We start from the raw sequence: 20,904 nt of genomic DNA, 5'->3' as shown, positions 1-20,904 counted from the left end.
TTTGCTTGTATTTCTGATTGAGTTTGAGTGATCTTATGAGAAAGTTCATATTTATGGTCAGGCTCCGAGCAGGTATTAATTGGCCAGGTGAGTTCTCCCACGTTGTAAGATCAACAGCGGCCTAAACAGAACTATAAATTATTTTTAGAATAACGTTTCTGAGGGCTATCTAGTTAGAGCCTTGGAGTAGGGAAACCCACCAAGGTAACACAGAAGTACTAGACATAGGTAATTTACCATAAACTTAACAATTGGAGTAGTTCATAATCAAAGGTAGGAGAAATTGTCAAAGTAATTGGTATACAAGCCTGGTCCGTTGTCTTGGGTCAGCTGTCGAGCTCAGATGTCGTCTTCTTCTCATCCTGGCCTGGTAGCTTTTTCACCATTTTGGCATTGTTTTCAGGTGAGCAAGTGCTCTATAGGCCAGTGCATTGCAGTGGCTGTTTCTGATAGGAAATGAATCCGAAATTCCGTTTCCTTCAGCTTTTGTGTGTATGGTCTAGTTAAGAGTACTTGATAAAAGGTCTTTCCATTCAGGTTGGAGACAGTTCTTTAAGTCATGCATGTTCCAGTATGTATAATCCCCTGGCTTAGGTCATGGAGCATTGGAAATTTACACAAGGATAGATTACTGAGCTTCGGAAACAAACCTAGAGTATCCTTTTCATAATTAAATTAAACTGTACAGCAATATGACATAAAAGCAAGGAATGATCTGGGAAGTGTCTTAGTAAATATAGACTTCAATTAACAAAACTAGAACTTAATATCCAGTAAAATATAAGATTTTTTCTCTCTAAAATTACCCTCATTTTTCTCAAAGCCAAATCAAGATTAATTTCTTTACAAGTCAAGTCTGATTATTTGATCATATAGGCTTTTTTAAATTGGCTGTGTTGGAACTTTTAATAAGGAGTCTCAGGGTAGAATGTTAATAAGATTTGCTAAGGCCTGGAAAGCCCCGTCAACGGCTTGTCATGGATTTCTGCCTTACAAATTTAGGTAAATTCTTTTCTCTTTAAAATCCTTAAAATACCTTGAGATTCCTATATCTGTTAGGAGATGATCTTCCTCATTTGTCTGATAGAGCCACTGGGGACCTAAGAGTTTTTAGTCTATTGAGGGATCAGATAGAGAGAAAAGATAACTGTTCCAAGTCTGATTACATAGGTATAATTTATCAAATTGCTGTGAATCATAGCTAGCTTAAAGAGAAGAGATTCTTTATGTCTGGGAAACAGGTTAAAAGCCAGTAGTATTTTAAACAAAATCAAAATTTATAAACATATTCACCAGTTTACTCAGTCCCATGTAACTAATTCTTTTAATCACAGTTTTCATTGGAAATTTAAAATTTCTTACCCAGTTTAGTTCACTGCTATAGTTTGAAATTTATTAGAAATCAGTAAATCTCCTTGAAGAGCAAGCATTTTGCAAAACCATCAGAAGACAACCATTAACTGTCTATAAATGACAAAAGATTTAAAATCATGGTTAAACACCGTTACACTATAATCGATAAAGAAACCTGGTCACTATACCCAGAATTATCACTGGTAACATTTCAGATATACCAGAATTTTAGGGAGTCCATATAATTTCTACAATGTCTATATTAATAATATTTTCTCATACAATATAACCTTAGAAGATTTATTATTCATTTGACAATATCATGTTATTTAACACGCCAATTGAAACTTACTCTTTTAAAATCTCTCTTTGGGATGTTTCAGGGGCCATCTGTAACTTCCCAAACTTAACTGGAGATTAAAAGAACTTTAATTAGAAATTGATATCTGGGGATCTTTTTAAAAGATTTCAGAACACTTGGTCAGATAAACATATAGGTCACTGTAAAGCAGTACTTATTCATTAACAAGAAACTACGTCAAAGGTAAAGGCAGAACAGATCAGTTAAGTGGTATAAGAAGGTTTACAATCTGTTGCTGAAGGTGGATTAACATTTCAAAAAACATGTTTCCTCTTAACAGCGAGAAAACCAAATCTAGTCTTGTACCAACTTACTTCTAAGATTCATTTACTTTGCCCAAGTTGATTCTAAATTTAGCCAATTCCGACAACGTACGAAACTCTTTCCTTAGGGTACCTCTTCCACAAGCCTTCCACAGCTTTCTATTCTCATATTAGTGTGTCCCTTATTTTCTCTTCCATTCAGAAATAACCAGCTTCAGGACAAAGTCACTATTTTTCATTAACAAAATATAATTCCATTCTTATATCTTCCTTTACACATTTATCTTACTTTCCTAGGATACTGAGATCATTCCCTTAAAAATAGAGTCTATTTCAGGGTGGCACCAACCATTTATTAATATATCTAAACACCTTTAGTTTCTCTGTAAGAGTAAGTTAAATGTTAAGTAATTCATATTTCAATCTTATTTTATCTGAAAATGGCATAGCTATTAAATAAAATCCTATCATTTAACTTAATTTAGCACAACTCTAGAATTTAAAGATACCAAACATTTAGAGATTATGTTAAGCATACATTTTAAAAATATATTTTAAAAATTTACCCAAAGCTCTCATCTCATTTGCATTTAATTTACTTAAAATTTTACCACACCACATTACTGTTATTTTTTTCTTGACAAATCTTCACCAGATATAACAGAATCTTATTTGACTTTCAGTAAACCTAGGTACAGTAAAGGTATTATACTTAATATTGATGACTTTAAAGATGTCTATATTAATTAGAACAAACTTAAACTAAACAATATCAAATATTATCTTAATATTGAATTTTTCCAGTTCACGTGATGCTGAAAGTCAATTTGTTCAGTTTTTATTTTAAAAATACTTAATTTGTAAGCTCTTATTTTTTACGTCAATTAAGCAGAGATCTTTCACTTTGATTTTTTTTTTTAGCTGTATAAATATCTCACATCTGTAATGTGTACGCAGGTTTATAAACAGACAAAAGCTAGAGATCTCATAGCTTCACTTTAAAAGTTAATTATAATATAGGTATAATAATAGTTCTAGTAGGCTGAATTTGCTTGCTCAAATCACTAAGGCTTACTATTTATGAAACAGATATTTAAGATTTCTTGACAAAGTCTGAAGGACCCGTCAGAGTTCTGAGTTCTAAAATGCCAAAAATTTCTTGGCCCTAAGTTTTATCTCATTGAGCTAACTAGGCTCAGTCCTAGGTCACTGTTTCTGTATTTACATTTCTGGTCTGCAAGACAAAGACACACGCTTCCAGTTCCCCAGAGAACTGCTCTGTCACCCAGAACCAATTGTATCTCCTTAATTGGCATTTTTTTTATCAATCAGGAGAGCTGTAAACAAAGAATTCAATGTTTTAAAACTTTAAGGTTTACTTTATCATGTCTTCCAAAGCTTGCATAAGGTATTTAGTGATGTCTCTTTTCCTTGAGTTATAAGTTAAACCCAGGGTAAACCTCTTATTATATTTTTTTTATTAGCCACTGTATATTAGTTTTTAGTTCTACGTTATATTGGGTGGCTCATGTAACTCTATTGGTTTCCTTTACTTTGTTCAATTAATATTTTCTGAGGGACAGATATGTGCCCAGCCTTATAATACCAAGAAGGGGAAGCGTTTTTCCATTGAAACAGATCTACCCCACAACATAATTAAGCAAAAGGTTTATATAAAGACCATTTAAATATACCAATTTTATAAATATTTATCTCAAATTTTTTAAATCTTATACCTTTAATTTTTATATTTATTAGGTTTAATCAATAATTTTTATTTCTAGAAGGATTGCCAGAAACTTTTTGTTGTTGTTGTTCATTGTATCTAATTTTATAGAAAAGTCTCTAGGATGCCCAAGTTTCAGCCAAAGTGCTTAGGTCCTACTCAATTTTTAATTTGATTAATTGGTCTGTTGTCCCAATCATTAATCAAGTATATCAGTCTATATATACATATATTTTAAACTGTGGCAAATAAAATGGACTTGTTTGAACTTTAATGTTGGGGGACAGTAGGTGATCTCTTTGGCCCTTTTTTTTAACTTTACTAGTGTAGTATCAAAACCTTGTATCTATTCCAAAAATGTCCATTTTATTTATCTCATTCAAAATAACCATATAAAAATATTTATCCATTTGGGATAAGCCCTTATCTTTTTTTTTCTGACATTTTTACAATCCTTTTTCCAGTTATTCAACTTAATTACCAATAATTATTCTAAGTTTTTATTAACATCTCTAGAACCATTTATTGGAAAGGAAAAACACAAATGTAGCTTTTCAAAACAGTTTTTTTTTTTTAACTAAGTTCTTAGGTTAACAATTAGATATATTTTTCTATCTTTAAACTTGATTTTAATAGGTACCAATTAAACAGCTGTTTATCATGAGATCTCTTTCAACTTTCACAAATTTAAAAGCTTTTCCAAATTAAAGGATCCATCATATGGCCATCAATTTATATATATATATATATATAGTGATTTTAAATGAATAAGATGAAGAGGCTTTTCCACATGAGAGTGGGGGTGTTGCCTAAATAAAATTCAAAGCTTTACTCTCCAAAATCTAAAGGCCTTTGTGGTCCAGGCTGATGCAACAAAGTTTAAGATGGCAAAATATCTGAAAATTGGTACAAACAAAGAATTGCTTAGAATCCAATTTATTTACGTGGCCACCATATGTACGCAATACTTGTACCTTTTGTATGGCAGAGTCCAAGGTTTCCTTTAAAAAGAAAGTAAACATACATATACATACATAAACACACTTAAAAGACCCAGAGAAAGATAAAACGTTTACATTTCAAGGACACAGGAAGAGAAATTCAAGTTCCCCCTAAAGTGGATTTAGTTTTTATAAGTTCAGAATTCCAAAAAATGTTTCTATCAGGCCTGATTATTTACTTTCAGATTGAGATTTTCTTTTCTAATTCCCAATTAATGTTGTAAGTTTTGTATGTACATAAACCTGGCTGGGGTATTAATTGGAGGCTGGCAATCTGTCATTTCTTTTTCTTTTCTTTTCTTTTTTTTATTTTTTTTGAAAGTTCTATTCCCCATTGTAAGGTCGGGTACTCAGAATAAATTTGCTAGTAAGATTTCCCGCAGGGACAACTCTATGGCATGAAGTCTTTGTCTCTACCACTCCTGCAAGATTCTCTGTCACCCGAGAAAGCTGTTACCAGCCAGGAGGATGGTCCCATTTTTGGAGTTGAAAGGTTCCTCGTAAGAGTTTTACTTTTATCCTGAAAAATTCAATGGATGTAACCAAATTGAGGAAAACATTAGACCAGCCTCTTACCTAACCACTCAGTCCTGAACCCAGTGTTTTCAACTTGGACCCACTCAGGACGTCTCCACTGGGTGAGTATTTTCCTAATAGGTTTCCACCAGCCCACTTCTGACGTCTCTTCAATGTGGGTATTTCCCGTTACCTTTCAACGAGGTCCCACCCAGTATGTCTCCACTGGGTGGGTAATTCCCCCCAGTCTCCTTCAACTGGAGGGCCAGGTACCTGGAAACACCGCCAAATAAAACTCAGGATTATCAACCAATATATGAGATCCGAGAAACAGGAGAGACTCACCCAAATTCATCTGGACTCCCCGAGGAGGCGGATGGTCACAAAGGGCCACTGCTGGTACAAAGGCCCCAGTTACTCGGAGAGTTCAGGTGGAGAAAGTCTGCTCTGGGTCCCTTCATGGTGTCCAAAACAGTTGACTGAAATACATGTGCCACCTAAAATTTAAGAGTTATGTTTTATTTGTGGGAGGACTCGAGCCGGGATGACAGCCTCTCAGATCTCTCTGAGGGACTGCTCCCAAGAGGTTTGGGATGAGCTAGGATATATAGGAGCTTTACAACAAAGACAAGGTTGTTGGAACAATAAAAGATTGCTTGTTATCTAAAGAAAGCCAGGTATCTCAAGTTCAATAATTTAGTGCTTTTCTATATATGGGAGGAAGAAAATATTTTGGACTCACTGAATTCATTCTTTAGACAAGCACCTAGCTATCTAGGGCCAGTATCCTGTCCTTTCTTATTCTGAGTCTGCTCAGAGGGCACCATTGTGAGTTGCTGCAGCGGCTGGGCTGCAGGCCTTTCCTCGCTGGGGGGTGGCAGCAGCCGCTAATGACTTGGTTTCAGCATTCTTTGCTTACTGACATGGTTGCAGTATTTTCATTCACATTGTAGTATTTTCATTCACGGAATGATTATGGATAATCTGCAACCTTGGAAAGCAGCCGAGATGGAATTACTGCAGGTACCTTCTACTTTAATAAGCCGTGTGCAAACATAAACATGGAGGAAGCATACATTTGGATTTGGTGGTGTAGGGAAGGGTTTCTGCACATTACAGGAGAACGCAATGCAGAATTCCTTAAGTCCACCTTTCTTTTCTGTAGTGGTTTCTGAGAACAGTTTATGGTAATTAACCAACATTGACAAACGGTGGCACACATTGCATTTAAGAGCTGGCCGACTGCACACTTAGGTATTGGACAGGTGGAATTCATAGGCAAGTGATCAGGTGGCTGGGAGAGAGTTGGAGACAAGGCCTGGGCCCAGAATCCGGTTTAAATCGCCATTTCCTCACCATAGGGCCTTGGACTAGAATGTAACCTCTCTTAACCTGTTGGTGAATCTGTGAAATGGGCATGATATTATTCGTTTCTTCCTGGGATTGTTGTAAGTTCTGAAGAGTATTGTAGCACACATGAAGCACTTAACACACTGGCATTTATCAGTGTTCACTGTGTGCGGCCGCCCCACTTCACGTGTGTCAGAGCCGTAAAAGCAGCATTTGTCTGTTGAGGACGCACTGGTAGCCCCTTGGCTAGGTTATGAATTTGGTGATTTCCTTTAATCCTTGTAACTCTGTGTGCCATGGGCATTTATTTTCATGGACAGATGAGGAATCTCAGGGTAAAGAAGACTGTAATTTGCCCAAAGTCAGATCATAATTTTGGGTGCAGTGGCCTCGGTTCAGCATGTGCCCCAGGGCCTTCTGCCCTCTCCGTTCAGCAATAGAGCCAGATGTGGGGTCAGCTGTTTCCCAGCCCAGAATATCTGGCAGGCCGCAAGACACACTGGCCCTGCGCTGCTTGAGCAAAAACTCCGGGGGAGGCAGTTATAAAAGGGATAAACATAAAAACAGATGACAGCAAACTGTGATCAGCACTGAGAAGGAAAGGAACACACCTCGCAGTGCAGAGCTGCGAGCTTTCCCATCAGTGCTGCTCTGGGGGCGTTCATATCGGCTAAACAAACTCTGCTGCTGCACCAAGGCAGGAAGGCAGGGAGCGTGTGGCCAGGTAGACAGGGCCTTGTTATCATACTCATTACCCATTAAGCTGCAGCTGTCACGGGCAATTACCTAGTAAACAGTTGTCGGCAATAATCATCACGCACTTTTCTTGGTAGTTTTATTGGCCCCACCTTTGAGATGAGGTCATTGAAGCTGGGGAGTTTGCTGCATGCCCGTGATCACCTTGGAAATACCCCCACTGGTCTATCAACCTAGACTGGTGTGGCTGTCATGTCCCAGGCCTGTGAATGGCATCGTGTTGCTTCTCCCAAGTGGCCCAAATGACTGACATTGATATTCTTAATTCGTAGGAAATGGTATGTGACAATAGGTGAAAAAGGTAGTAAGAAATTGTTTGGAAAACTAGAACAAAATCCAATTCTTCCCCAGCTGGGGAAGCGCACCCAGTGTCACCCACCCTACTCACTGCCTGTCACCTCCTCCTTGCTGACTCCACGTTCAGAAGCCACTCTGAGCCTTTGAAGAACATTTTGCCTCATGACACTGTTGAATAGGACCTGCGAACCCTCTGTCCCTGGTTAACCCTCTCTTCAAAGCCATTTAAATTTTTTGCAGGCTCCTCAGCTCAGATGTAAGAAAAGACTCTTTAAACTTCTTGATGCAGCTCCTTAATGAAGATCTTGTGAAGGAAACCTACTCAAAACCTGGGAGGTATGCACACAGTGACTGCAAACTCAGCACTTTGTGATGTTCAGTATCAGATTCGTGGGTGACTCAGGAAAGGCTTTTATAAGGTAACAAGGGGAAAGTGAATGGACGCAGGATGTGTGAGACTGAAACATCTCGGTCCCAGCCAGCAAGGCACCTGCGTTCAGGATGGTGGGTGGGGAGTGCAGAGTTGTCACAAAGAAAGAAGTGGTGGGATGGGAGGGAGGACAGTTAGGTACTTTACTGGGGAGGGAAACAGTGGGTTGAACATTTCCTGGTTGAACAAGAGGACTGTGACATGATGTGCTTGTATTTTGGAGAGAAGGGTTTTGTGGGGACAGGCCTAGGGAGAACGCTGTCAGGCTGGGGAGTCAGCACAACAGGGAAACACACAGAACTGGGCAGACCCCAGGGCCCCTGCTGGGGAAGAGGCTGCCCGCCAATTCGAGCCCTGGGGGCTGCTTCTGTCCCTTAGCTGGGGCCTCAGAGCTCCCTTCACAACCCAGTCCTGTTGATACAAGAAAAAAAAAACGTGACGCATGAGAAGGGCTGTGTCTCAGGCTTTGGATGAGCCCCTGGGATGTGCCCCACCAGATTTTGTTCCTTGGCTTCATGCAGTAAAGAATTCAAGAGCAAGCCAGTGTTGAGTAAAGGTATATTTATTCAGAGAGATACATTGAAAGGCAAGAGAAACTTCACGAGTTGTGGGGGTTTGATGCTCAGATTAAAAGTAGGTACACACTCCACATAGTGTGGGCCTTCTCTGAAGAGGGAGAGAGAGTGGTGACCCCGAGGTGGTGTTTTGTTGCTCTTTTTTCTTGGGCTTGGTGGTTTCATATGCTAATAAGTAGAAGGATCAGCCTTAGGGCAAGGGGCTTGTATTCCCAGAGAGTTGACCATTTCCCACCCTTTGACCTTTTGTGGCTAGCCTTGGGACTGCCATGGTGCCTGGGGCATGTTATTCACCATGTTACTATTACAGTGGGTGCATAATGAAGCTCAAGATCTGCTAGAAGTTAAATCTCTTCATCCTGTGCCTCAAGGCCTATTGGGGGTTGAATCCTTCACCATTATGATGTTAATTGTTGTGGCCTTCCTTGAATGGATGTGCTCTGCCCCCTTCCATCCTATCTCACTGTGATGACACAGAGAGAACAAAGGCCGGGCCCTGCCTGTGCTCCTGCATTTAACAGCGGGAGGTGAGGTGTGGGCTTATGATGACTCTGAGTGGTGAGAAGGATGTTTCAGATTTTCCCACGTGAGACATGGGGACCTGCCAGCACCCACTGCAGAACTATCTCACGGGCATCGTCGCTTGTGTTGTTTTGGAAACAACAGGCCAGCCAAGAAACAAGCACCACACAGAGGGTTGGAGTACTGAGATTTATTACCCCGGCGGGCTCAGAGGGGCTTCTGTTCCGAAGCTCTGAGCACCTCCAAGACCTGCACGTGAGGTTTTATAGGTTTAATTACAAGTATGGGGCTATTAGCCAATAAGGCTCCAACAACAAAAAGCAAGGAATCAGTACACTGAAGCTTATCAATTTGGAACAGATCACATTACTGACAATTGTTGACATCGGATTTACGAGTTAGCCCAGCAAAACTTACATCAGTAAACGGACACTTATCACACTTAGATTTGTGACTTAGCTTGTTAGCCCAGCTGGGCTTTTCCTTCACAGTGTCACTCATCTTTTCTGTTTTTTTTTTTTTTTTAAGTATTTAATCCAAATTTAATATCAGGATTATTTGGGAAAGAAATTTGTCTTTTTCTTTTCTTTGGGGCTCTTTGGGGGGGTAGGTAATTAGGTGTATTTATCTGTTAGTGGAGGCCCTGGTGTTCGAACCCAGGACCCTGTGCACGCTAAGCACACGCTGTACCGCCCTCCCCATCATCTTTTTCTTTTTGCTTTATCTGTCAAGAATCTTACACCTGAATTTCTAGTCGGCCTTTAACACTTGCCCTGACTTCATGGAATCCATTTTTATGACTTTACCTCCCCCTGGTTTCATTTAAGTATTGAATCTCCATTTTCTCTTCACTCTCAGTTTTGCCTTTTTGTTGTTATGGTTGTTAAGCTGTGTTTGAAAAAATTGTTTAATTTCTCTTTTAGCAGGAGGCTAAAAGTAAATAAATATGTAAACAAACAGCACACTTAAATGCTTTTATACATTCTAAGCTGTTTAGTAGTTACTTAAAAACTGAATTGAATATTAAAGTGATAACATTTTTAAATTATTTTTTAATTTTTTACAAAGATATAGCTGATTTAAAATATGATATATTTCAGGTGTACAATAGATGCTCCATTTATAGTTACTGTAAAACATTGGCTGTATTCCCTGCGTTGTAAGATACATCCCTGTAGCGTGTTTACATTATATGTTGCAGTTTGTATAAGAAAGTTGGGTAACGCAGAGTCTGGGATGTGGCTGTGTCTGACCCAGGTTCACGCTCACACTGCCTGTTAGAGCTCAGGCCCTCACTCCTGTATGCAGGAGAGCGAGTGGAGGTAGCTCTCATCAGCGCTGGTACCAACCTCTGAGTGGCAGTGAAAGCAGTGACTGTGTGTGGACGTGCAGTGTTGTTTCAAGAGCTTTACATGCATTTTTGCATTTAATAATTAAAGCCCTCCTGTGAGGAAGCGTTTTATGATTTTAATGAATAAAACTTTTTTTTGATATTGATAGACTTCAAACCTCCGGAAAATTTACAGGAATAGTACAATAAACACTCAGATACAGTTCACCTTAAAGGGCACTATTTGGCCTTTTGTGTCTGGCTTATTTTAGCATAAAGTTTGAAGGTTCATCCATGTTGTAGCCTGAATCAGTACTTTATTCTTTTAGTTTGATAATATCCTTTTTCTTTTTTTTCGTTTTTGGTCTATTTAAAAACATTTTCATTGAAGTCTAGTCAGTTTATAATGTGTCAGTTTCTTTTGTACAGCACAACACTTCAGTTAAAGAAGAACATACCTGTATTCATTTTCATATTCTTTTTAAACATAAGTTACTATAAGATAATAAATATATTCTCCTGTGCTATACAGTATAAACTTGCTGTTTATTCTATACATACTCTGTATCTGCAAATCTTGAACTCCCAATATATTCCTTCCCACAACTTCTCCTCTCTGGTAACCATAGTTTGGTTTCTATGTCTCTGTGTCTGTTTCTGTTCTGTAGATAAGTTTATCTTTTTGTTTCTTTGCTTTATTTTTTGTTTTTTGTTTTTTGTTTGTTTGTTTGTTTTAGATTCCACATGTGAGCGATCTCATATGGTATTTTTCTTTCTCTTTCGGGCTTACTTCACTTAGAATGACATTCTCCAGGTCCATTCATGTTGCTGCAAATGGCATTATTTTATTATTTTTTTATGGGTGAATAGTAATCTATTGTACAAATACACTACAAACTCTTTATCCAGTCATCTGTCAGTGGACATTTAGGTTGTTTCCATGTCTTGCTATTGTAAATAGTGCTGCTCTGAAAGTTGGGGTGTAGGTGTCTTTTTGAATTACGGATCCTTCTGGATATACGCCCAGGAGTGAGATTGCTGGGTCATATGAGAGGTCAATTTTTAGTCTTTTGAGGAACCTCTATACTGTTTTCCACAATGGCTCCACCAAACTTCATTCCCACCACAGTGTAGGAGGGTTCCCAATTCCCCGCAGCCTCTCCAGCATTTACTGTCTGTGAACTTCTGAATGATGGCTATTCTGACTAGTGAGAGTTGATACTTGATTGCAGTTTTGATTTGCATTTCTCTGATAATGATATTGAGCATTTTTTCATGTGCCTCTTGGTCAATTGTATGTCTTCATTGGAGAAATGTTTCTTTAGGACTTCTGACCATTTTTGGATTGAATTGTTTGTTTTTCTTTCTTATGAAGTGTAAAAGCTGTTTACATATTCTGGGAATTAAGCCCTTGTCAGTCTCATTTATTGCAACTATTTTCTCCCATTCCATAGATTGTCTTTTTGTTTTGCTTATTGTTTCCTTTTCTGTGCTAAAGCTTGCAAGTTTAATTAAATCCCACTTGTATATTTTTGCTTGTATTTCTATTGCTTGAGTAGACTGCTCTAGGAAAACATTGTTGAGATGTATGTCAGATGTTTTGCCTATGTTTTCTTCTAAGAGGTTCATAGTGTCTTGACTACATGTTTAAGTCTTTAAGCCATTTTGAATTCATTTTTGTGTATGCTGTGAGGGAGTAGTCTAACTTCATTCATTTACATGCAGCTGTCCAGTTTTCCCTACATCATTTGCTGAAGAGGCTGTCTTTACTCCATTGTATGTTCTCACCTCCTTTGTCAAAGATTCAATGACCAAAAATTTGTGGGCCTATTCTTGGTAATTTTGTTTACCCATTCATTGATGGATGGATATTGTTTGTAACCTTTGGCTACTCTGAATGATACTGCCATGAATATTGATGTGTAAGTTTTTGTGAGAATATATTTTCATTCTGTTGGCTGTACAGTTGGCCCGCCATATCTGTAGTTTCCACTTCATGGATCCAGATGGCTGGTTGTAAAGGGACTCGAACATCCTTGGATTATGGTATCCAGGGTGGGGGGTTCCTGAAACGAACCCCCCGAGGATACTGAGGGATGACTCTATATGTAGGAGTGGAATTGCTGAGCCATATATTTCTAACCTTTTGAGGAAACACCAGGCTTTTCCAAAGAAGCTGCACCATTGCTCCTTTCCAACGGCTGCATATTGAGGTTTCCCATTTCTCTGCCTCCTGACCGACACTTGTTATTGTCCATGTTTTGATTATAACCATCCTAGTGAGTGTAAAATCAGATATCATTTTGATTTTGATTTCGCAAGTGATGCTGAGCATCTTTTCATATGCTTATTGGCCAATTGTGTATCTATTTAAATACTTGGCATATTTAAAAATTGGGTCAATTTTCTTTGTATTGGTCAGTTGTAAGCATTTGTTTTATATCCTGGATACTAGTCTCTTATTAGATATATGCTCTGCAAAATTTTTCTCCTATTCAGCAGATTGTCGTTTCACTTTACTTTTTTTAAACATTAAAACAATTTCTTTCTAGGGGAGGTAATTAGATTTATTCATTTTATTTTTCTTGCTAAGCACGCACTCTATCACTTGAGCTACCCCCTTCCCCTTTCATTTCACTTTCTTGATGATGTCCTTTGTAACAAATGGTTTTAATTTTGATGAAGTCCATCTTATCTTTCTTGTTTTTCACTTGTGCTCTTGGTATTGTATCTAGGAAGCCATAGCCTATCCTAGGACCACAAAGATTTAAACTATGTCTTCTTTTAGAAAATTTATACATTTAGTTTTTACGTTTCTGTCTGTGATCCATTTTGAATTAATATTTTATTTGTTATATAAAATACGGGGGTCCAGATTCCAGAATCATTCTTTTGCCTTCAGCTACCCAGGTGTCTCTGCACCATTTGTTGAATAGACTATTCTTTCAATGGAGTGTTGTTGGCACATTTCTGGAAAAATGACTGTAAATGTAAGTTTCCCCCCTGGATTTTTTATTGTGTCTCATAGATTTTTGCATTCAAACTTATGCCAGTACCATAATGACTTTAGTACTATAGATTTGTAGTAACCTTTGAGTGAGTCCTCCAAATTTGCTCTTCTTTTTCAAGATTGTTTTGGCTGTCCTGGGCCCCTTGCACTTCCATATGAATTTTGGCATCAGTTTTTCAATTTTTGCAAAGAAGTCAGCTGGAATTTTGATAGGGACTCCATTTAATTTGTAGATCACTTTCGGGAGTCTTAACATTTTTAACAATATTGTCTACCATTCCATGAACATGGGATGCCTTCCATATATGTAGATCTTTTAATTATTTTTTTGGTGATACTTCAAAATGTTCAATGTGAAAATCTTGTAAAATTTTCTTAAATGTATCTCTCATTTCATTTTTTATGCTGTTGTAATTTGAAAGGCTGAGCTTCCTAAGGGTGGGACTATATATCAATTTATTTATTTCTAGCATTCCTACACAGCAAATACCCTAGATTTATATTTGCTACATAAATCTATCCACAATTCTTCCCACCCCCGTGTCATAAGAAACCAAGACCCAGGTTAAGCTACCTGAACTCCTATGTGGAAGTGAGAAGTGAGACCCTTGGGTGGGGCTTTGTGCAGATTATAATGAAAGCTTATTCATTATGGCTTCATCTTAATTTCTTTTAAACAATCCTCTCAGTGTATATAGTCAGATACATTAAGAACATGACCTTTTGATGTGCAGAGGAGCTAAGACAATAATTTTCAAATAATTTCTAGTGAGAGTGTTGTACTTGAAACCTAATTTGAATCAATCTTTGAAGATTTATGTTTCAGGAGCTTTGACTATATAATACATGTCTTTATTCAATAACTACAACTAAATGCTCAAACAACATGTAAGAGTTTGAGCAAACTGCCCCTGCCCCGTAGTGCTGGTTGGCTGCAGCTGTAACTGGAGTCAAGGCTTACCTATCCCAGTACGCTTGGGCGGATCTGCTCAAAGGGGTTCGTCCAATAGTTTGTCAGTAGTCTTTTGGACAAAGCCATAAAACTTTGATTTAAGGTTGCTGGAATGGAATCTATTTTATTAATATTAAGTAAGCACATATTGAGTGCTTACTGTATGTTGGGAATTGTCCCTCAGCTTCATATCAATATTATTTCGCTTAAAACCTCTCATATTTCCTTGTTATTCATACATTGCAGATAAGGAGACTGAGGATTAGGTCTTCTCTCTTTTGGGGGGAGCTCATTATCAATGATGGGAAGTTGTAAGGAAAAAGATATTGATTCACCCTGAGAAAATATTTTTCTGAGAGTCAGCAATGAATAGGGTGACCACTGAAGAGGGTGATCATTGTTCGATTGAGACGATCCCCGGGTTGTAGGGAGTCAGCATCCCTGTCCTGGACACGGCACGTGTAGAGCTGCGTGGTGGGTGAGGCGGCGCGGCCGCGCAGGGAACACGGATGCCGGGCTGTTGGGCTTTGCTCAGGCCCGGTGGGGCTTTCTCCTAAGGGAAGTGGAACGTCATTGTCAGATTTTAAGTAGGGGAGAAGGGTGCTCTCGTAGATCACTTTTGTCTTGTAGAATGCTTAGAAACATTTAGAAGGCTCGGCAGGAGGTGATGTGATAAGTCAGAGTAGGGTGTTTTTGAGGTGTAGCAGTGTTCAATTTTCAAGTGATTTTCAGTACCATGTTTGTGTCTCAGTAGCCGTGTCACTTTGGATGACACACTCAAGGAAGTGAAACAATTTATCTTATTACTTGAAGCAGTGATATACCGACTTCCCAGGACTGCTGTGGAGATCCAGTGAGATAACGTGTTCATAGTGTGCAGTGTGGTCCCCAGCACAGAGTCAGTGCTGAGGGAGTGCCAGTGAGAACCTGGTAGGTGAGGTGTGGGTGGTGGGACTCGTTGACTGAGGAAATTGGGCCCTGAAGGAGGGGTCCAGTCACATCTGTGAGTGATGGGACTGAGCTGGGAGAGGCAGACAGACCTTGACCCCGACAAGGGGCCCTGGGCAGGACGGCCATGGGAGGAGCACCATGAAGTCAGCTCTTTGCAGGTGGAGTTGGAGGTGCCCTTGAAACATCTAAGTGCAGTGCCACAATCACAGAGGAGGTCTAGGCCCGGGCTGTGCATTTTCCTATAATCTCAATCCCTGAGGACGCCGAGGTATTGATCATTGAACGTGAAGACATACTTAAAGGACAAGTGAATAGTAGTATCATCTCTGTCATCAAAGCTCACGTCTCTTTATTCATCACTCACTTTGCTAATTGGGTACTTACAGACCTCACTTCACCGTCCTCACCTGGGCTCAGGCTCCACAGAAAAGATCTTATGAGTCTCCCTCTCTTCCAGAAGAAAACACATTTAGCTGGTAGACTTCTCTACTTCGCCAGACTTAGAATTTTAGTTTGTTGATTTAATTCTGCTTTCTGTTGGCCGTCTCCTGACAGGAGAGACATTTTACCTCATAGTCAGTTTTCAATTAGTTGTTACTGAGAATTGCTGATCTGATCCATAGTGTATGTTTTCTATTAACTTTGTAGAGTACTTATCATTTTTCTGTCTTTGCCCTTTAATTTTGTTTCCTCTTCAATGTTCTATCCTATTTGGGGCCTTATTTTATTTTTTAATTAAAAAATGTCTGTTAGCAGTTAAGAAAACAAAAGCAAAGAAAAATTGCACATGAAAGCTAAATTTAGAAAATATCTATTGTGTTTTCTGCCTTGGCAATGGAGGGTTCTAGAAAGTCTTGAAAACCTTCATTACATAAGTTCCTTAAAATGCTGATTAAGAAATAAGACCTTCCTTCCTCATATTTCAAGCTGCACAGCTAATTGTGAAGTAAGTGAGGGGAAATCCTCAGAAGACATGTCAAACCAGAAAGCAGGGATTCTGGGAGATACGCGAGCCTTAGAAGCCCTGGGGGGCCAGTTGGCTCCTGAACTGAGTTTCAGTTGCCTTGACAGGAGGTCAGGAGATGAGCCCAAGGCCTCTCACACTGGGAGTTGGATGGCTGTTCTTATGTAAGGCCAAGCACATCCTGAGAATCCTGCTTTATAAAAGGGTGAATTAGAATGAAAAGTAAAAAAGCATTCCTCAAGGCAAGGAAGTAAGGAAAGTTAAATTTTTTGGAAGCGGGGAAAAATAACATATCCAATGTATGTATTTAGTTTAAATCTGTTCTGGCATGAGAGTGACAACAAGCTCCTGGCAGAAAATCACAGCTCCTCCCGGAAAGAGAAGTTGTGTTTTGAATGAATCAGTGGACAGCCATTCCGAAAAATGTCTCCAGAGTCTACTGGATCAAGATACTGAACCCAAACTCCTCCCTTCCATGGTCTCATTTAAATAACCAGAAAGGTTTTAAAGGAAAGAAGCCATAATCATAGTTCTACTTATTGACACTAACATATGCTAGGAATTCAGAGGTGACTATGGAGTTGTCACCTCTTTTATGGACCTTACTTTCTATTTGACATAGTTAGGGAACTTGGTGGAGGGTGGTTTTAGTCTGTTGCAATTAGCCAGGAGAGGAGATTAAGAAAGCAGTGAAGGGCGGGTGACATTTTTAGCTGAGGACAGTCCTGTTCAGTTGGTTTGTAATTGCAGGCTCGTTGAGTTGTCACTGGAGGGAATTGATCTTATGGAGTTTGGACTTAACTCAGGCCTCTTCAGAATGGACAAGTGAACCTGGAGAAAGACAGTCAAATCTGTGCAGACATTAAAGTCCACGTGAACGTGCTGTATCCCTGAGCCAAAGATAGGACAAGTAGGCAGCACTTCTTGAGGACAGAGGAGTGGTTTTTAAGGTTCTCCAAGAATGAAGCCCAGGGAACCGGGATGGCCAGTTGTCAAACTGTGACGTTGCTCTTTGGACGGTGTACCCACCGAGGTTATTGGCAGTTTATAGGTTTCCATTTCTCTTTAATGCATGACAGGTGATGAGGACGTGGGCATACACTTTTGACATCTTGTCAAAGTGACTGGGTACCTGCCTAGAAGGGCGGGCACAGCTACGGCTGCGCCATACATCTTGCCGCCCATCCCGTTCCCTGGCTCCGTGATCACGGCAGAGTGGTTCCTTGATGACCTGTCCGTCTCCTCTGTGACATAGTAACCCAACAAAATACCGGAGCGTATTAGCTTGGCTTTGTTCTTTTCCATCCTTCCCTTCAAATGATGATGACTGATAATGGACCCAGTTACGTTTGCATATGATTTACACGTAGTGCTGTCAGTACAAACCTTGTAATCCCCACTGTGTGATCTAGAGAATAAAGTTACATTCTTTCCAAATTGTTTTGATGCACTTATGTGGGAAAATGATGTACGTTTGAATATGTATTTCCTCTCTGAATCATCATGGCTACAGATGAATATTTGTAGACATGGAATGAGTTTACTGTATTTGAACTGTATGGTCCCCTAAATTCTCCCCAGCTTTTTAAAGTCATCACTGGAGTGCTACCTCCACAGTGTCCCAAAGCATCCACCACTGCCTGTTCTTCGGACACTGTGAGTTTCCAAGTTGGAGAAGGCTGCTGGCTGTTGAGGCATTCTCTGGCACATCTCTGGCTGGCTGATGTGAGCTTAGCACACAAGACTTGGCAGACAGTATCTAACCATGGTCACGTCCATTTCTGGAACACTCATGGAGGATTTAACACCTATGCTAATGGCATACGTTATTTCTTTTAGTTTTCAAAACAATCATAATTAGATTTTATCACCTGTATTAATAAGGAAACTGTCAAAGCGAGTGATGTGCAGACTTTGGACTGGAACACGGGTCTTTCTGATCCCTATCTCTGTTCCCTCCCCAGCCTATCCTTCCAAATGTCCAGGAGACTCTTCCTCAGTCTTGAGTTTCCCGCTGATGTTACCACTGTCTTTGTTTCTGGAGAGGAAAACAAGTCTAAAGTTACTTTCCAGTTGGAAATGGAATGGAGAGTTAACGTTGGAAGCCGGGAGAGTCTGTCCTGTGATGAAGCGGTCTCTGAGCCACTTCCATGGGGACGTCACGTCACTGTCTGGGCCCCTTGCACAGCCTGTGCACAGGTGATAAGCCAGATGTGCCGAGCAGTCCTACCGGACAGGGAAGTGCGTTGGAAATGAGTTTGGGTATTTGGTTTCATTACATATGTTCCTGAGGGCCTTGGCCTGGCACTTCAAATGGGACCACTCCCTGTCACACAGACTCATGCTCTGGGCCCGTGCAGACCTAACGTGGGCTCAGGGCCCGTGGTGATGAGGAGCATTTTAGTCCAGGGTCTGCCGGAGGCTCTGACACTTCTGGGCCATGGGAATTTGTCCAGGATGATAATAAATCCTCCCCGAGATTCAGATTTCCTTGCCTGTGAGCCGGGGTAGTAATAGTTTCTGAAATGACTGTAATGATTCAGTAACGGGCACAGCGTGTGCTGGCAGGTAGCTGGTGTTTAAGGAGCAGAAGTCGCAGTCACTCTGTCAGCCTCTCACTGTGTGCTCTGTGCTTTGAGAGGTTGTGTGTTTGGTGAAAGTCCCGCCCAAACCCTAGGATGTAGATGAACTGTTGTTCCTTTACTTTCCCGTCCTTTTCCTATTTCCCTTCTCTGTGTCCCATGTTTAGGTAGGAGATTCCTCTGTTTCAGGGAATACGGAACTTTCTAGTAAAAGGAGAGGCGGAACGCGGAAAGGTGGGGCCCAGAGTGGGTCTGGAGCATCTGCACAGCGCTGCTTCCCTGCATTTCTGCATCCGGTCCCATCAGTGCATGAAGTCAGCCTTCCTCTTCCTTCCTGTATCGTTGGGTCTCTGTTTTAAGGGAAAATTTTTTACGGGTCTTTTTTCCATTACATGTTTCGTTCAGATGCTTGTTGCTTTTTTCCCTGTGCTTCAGCATTCCTAGGAGAGAATTCAGCAGTGCAGCATCCTCTCCGAGCTCTATGAGTTGATCGGCTTCCACCGCAAGTCCGCCTTCTTCAAGAGGGTGGCCCCCGTGCAGCGTGTGGCCCCCGGCATTACGGAGCCTGGCGCGAAGGCCTGCTACCGACTCCTTCTGCAGACGCTTCCTGGCTACAGTCTGTCGCTGGATCTGCAGGACTTCAGCAAAGGTGTTGGAACTAAAACATTGCTTCAGTCCCATTAACCATGCCTGGTTTGGGCCCTGCTGTCCTGTCTCATCAGGGTGAATTCTGATTCGTTTAGAATAGGGCTCAGCAGACTTTTTCTGTCAAGGGCTTGGGAGTAAGTATTTCAGGGTCTGCAAACCTCCTGATCTCTGGTGCAGCTGCTCAGCTCTGCTGTTCAGACGCCAGAGCATCCGGACATTCCACACACCCACAGAGCTTTATTAACAGCGGTGTCTGGGGCTGGATTCAGTGTATGAACTGCAGTTTGTCCCCACAGCCTCCTCATTATTGACGCCTTCAACAGAGCATGCATTTGCGACACTGGGTGAACCTGCACTGACACGTCATCATCACCCAGAGCCCAGACTTGACACTAGGATTTACACTTGGTGGTGTGCACTCTGTGGGTTTGGACAGATGTGCAATGACATGTATCCACCGTCACAGCATCATACAGAGTAGTCTGTCTTAGTGACCTTAAAATGCTCCGTGCTGCACCTCATTCATTGCTCCTTCCCCTCTAGCCTCTGACAGCCACTGATCTTTTAGTCTCTGTGGTTTTCCCTTTCCCAGAACACCATACAGTTGGAATCAGACAGTTGCGGAACCTTCCCAGATTGGCTTCTTTCACTTAGTAATATGCATTTAAGGTTCCTCCATGTCTTTCCATGCCTTGATAACTCATTTCATTTTAGCACCAAATAATAGTCCATTTTCTGGCTGGACCACAGTTAATCCATTCACCTACTGAAGAACAGCTTAGTTGCTTCTGAGTTCTGGTGATTATGAATAAAGCTGCTATTAACATCTGTATGCAGTTTTGTGTGTGGACATAAGTTTCCATTTCGTCGAGTAAACACCAAGGAGCACAGTTGCCGGATCATGTGTTAGGAGTACGTTTAGTTTTGTAAAAAATTGCCAGACCGTCTTCCAAAGTATCTGGGCCATTTTACATTCCCACCAGCAATGCATGAGAATTCCTTATGCTCCACATCCTCACCAGCATTCGGTGCTGTCAGCGTTCTGCGTTTTGGCAGTTCTGACAGGTGTGCAGTGGTACCTCGCTGTTTCAGTCTGCATCCCCTTGATGACAGATGCTGTGGAGCACCTTTCCATAGATTTCTTTGGCATCTAGATTTTTTCTTTGATGAGGTCTGTGTCAGGAATTTTGCTCATTTTTTAATCAGGTTGTTCATCCTTCTTGTTGAGTTTAAAGAGATTTTGGTATATTCTGGATATCAGCCCCTTATCAATGTGTCCCTGCCCTTCACCTGCAGCACCGGAGTTGTCCTTTGGGT

The 20,904-nt window shown here is 40.5% G+C and overlaps 1 long non-coding RNA gene across 6 annotated transcripts in view; it reads left to right on the top strand.

The window, feature by feature from the left end:
* LOC141578904 (uncharacterized) overlaps positions 1–20,419 on the top strand; it is a 112,204-nt gene extending 91,785 nt beyond the window's left edge. For 4 of the 6 annotated variants that reach the window (XR_012509777.1, XR_012509776.1, XR_012509774.1 and 1 more), the window contains one exon: positions 19,375–20,419. This is a non-coding gene — a long non-coding RNA (uncharacterized LOC141578904). Of the gene's footprint in view, positions 1–7,863; positions 7,960–19,374 lie in introns of all 6 variants that reach the window. The other 2 variants (XR_012509769.1, XR_012509770.1) reach the window with 1 other exon arrangement.
* Positions 20,420–20,904: the final 485 nt, after the last annotated feature.

This window comes from Camelus bactrianus, chromosome 1 (genome assembly GCF_048773025.1).
Source record: "Camelus bactrianus isolate YW-2024 breed Bactrian camel chromosome 1, ASM4877302v1, whole genome shotgun sequence".
Classification (NCBI taxonomy): domain Eukaryota; kingdom Metazoa; phylum Chordata; class Mammalia; order Artiodactyla; family Camelidae; genus Camelus; species Camelus bactrianus.
Note: the sequence above shows the minus strand (reverse complement) of the source record. Positions and strands in the feature narration are given on the sequence as shown.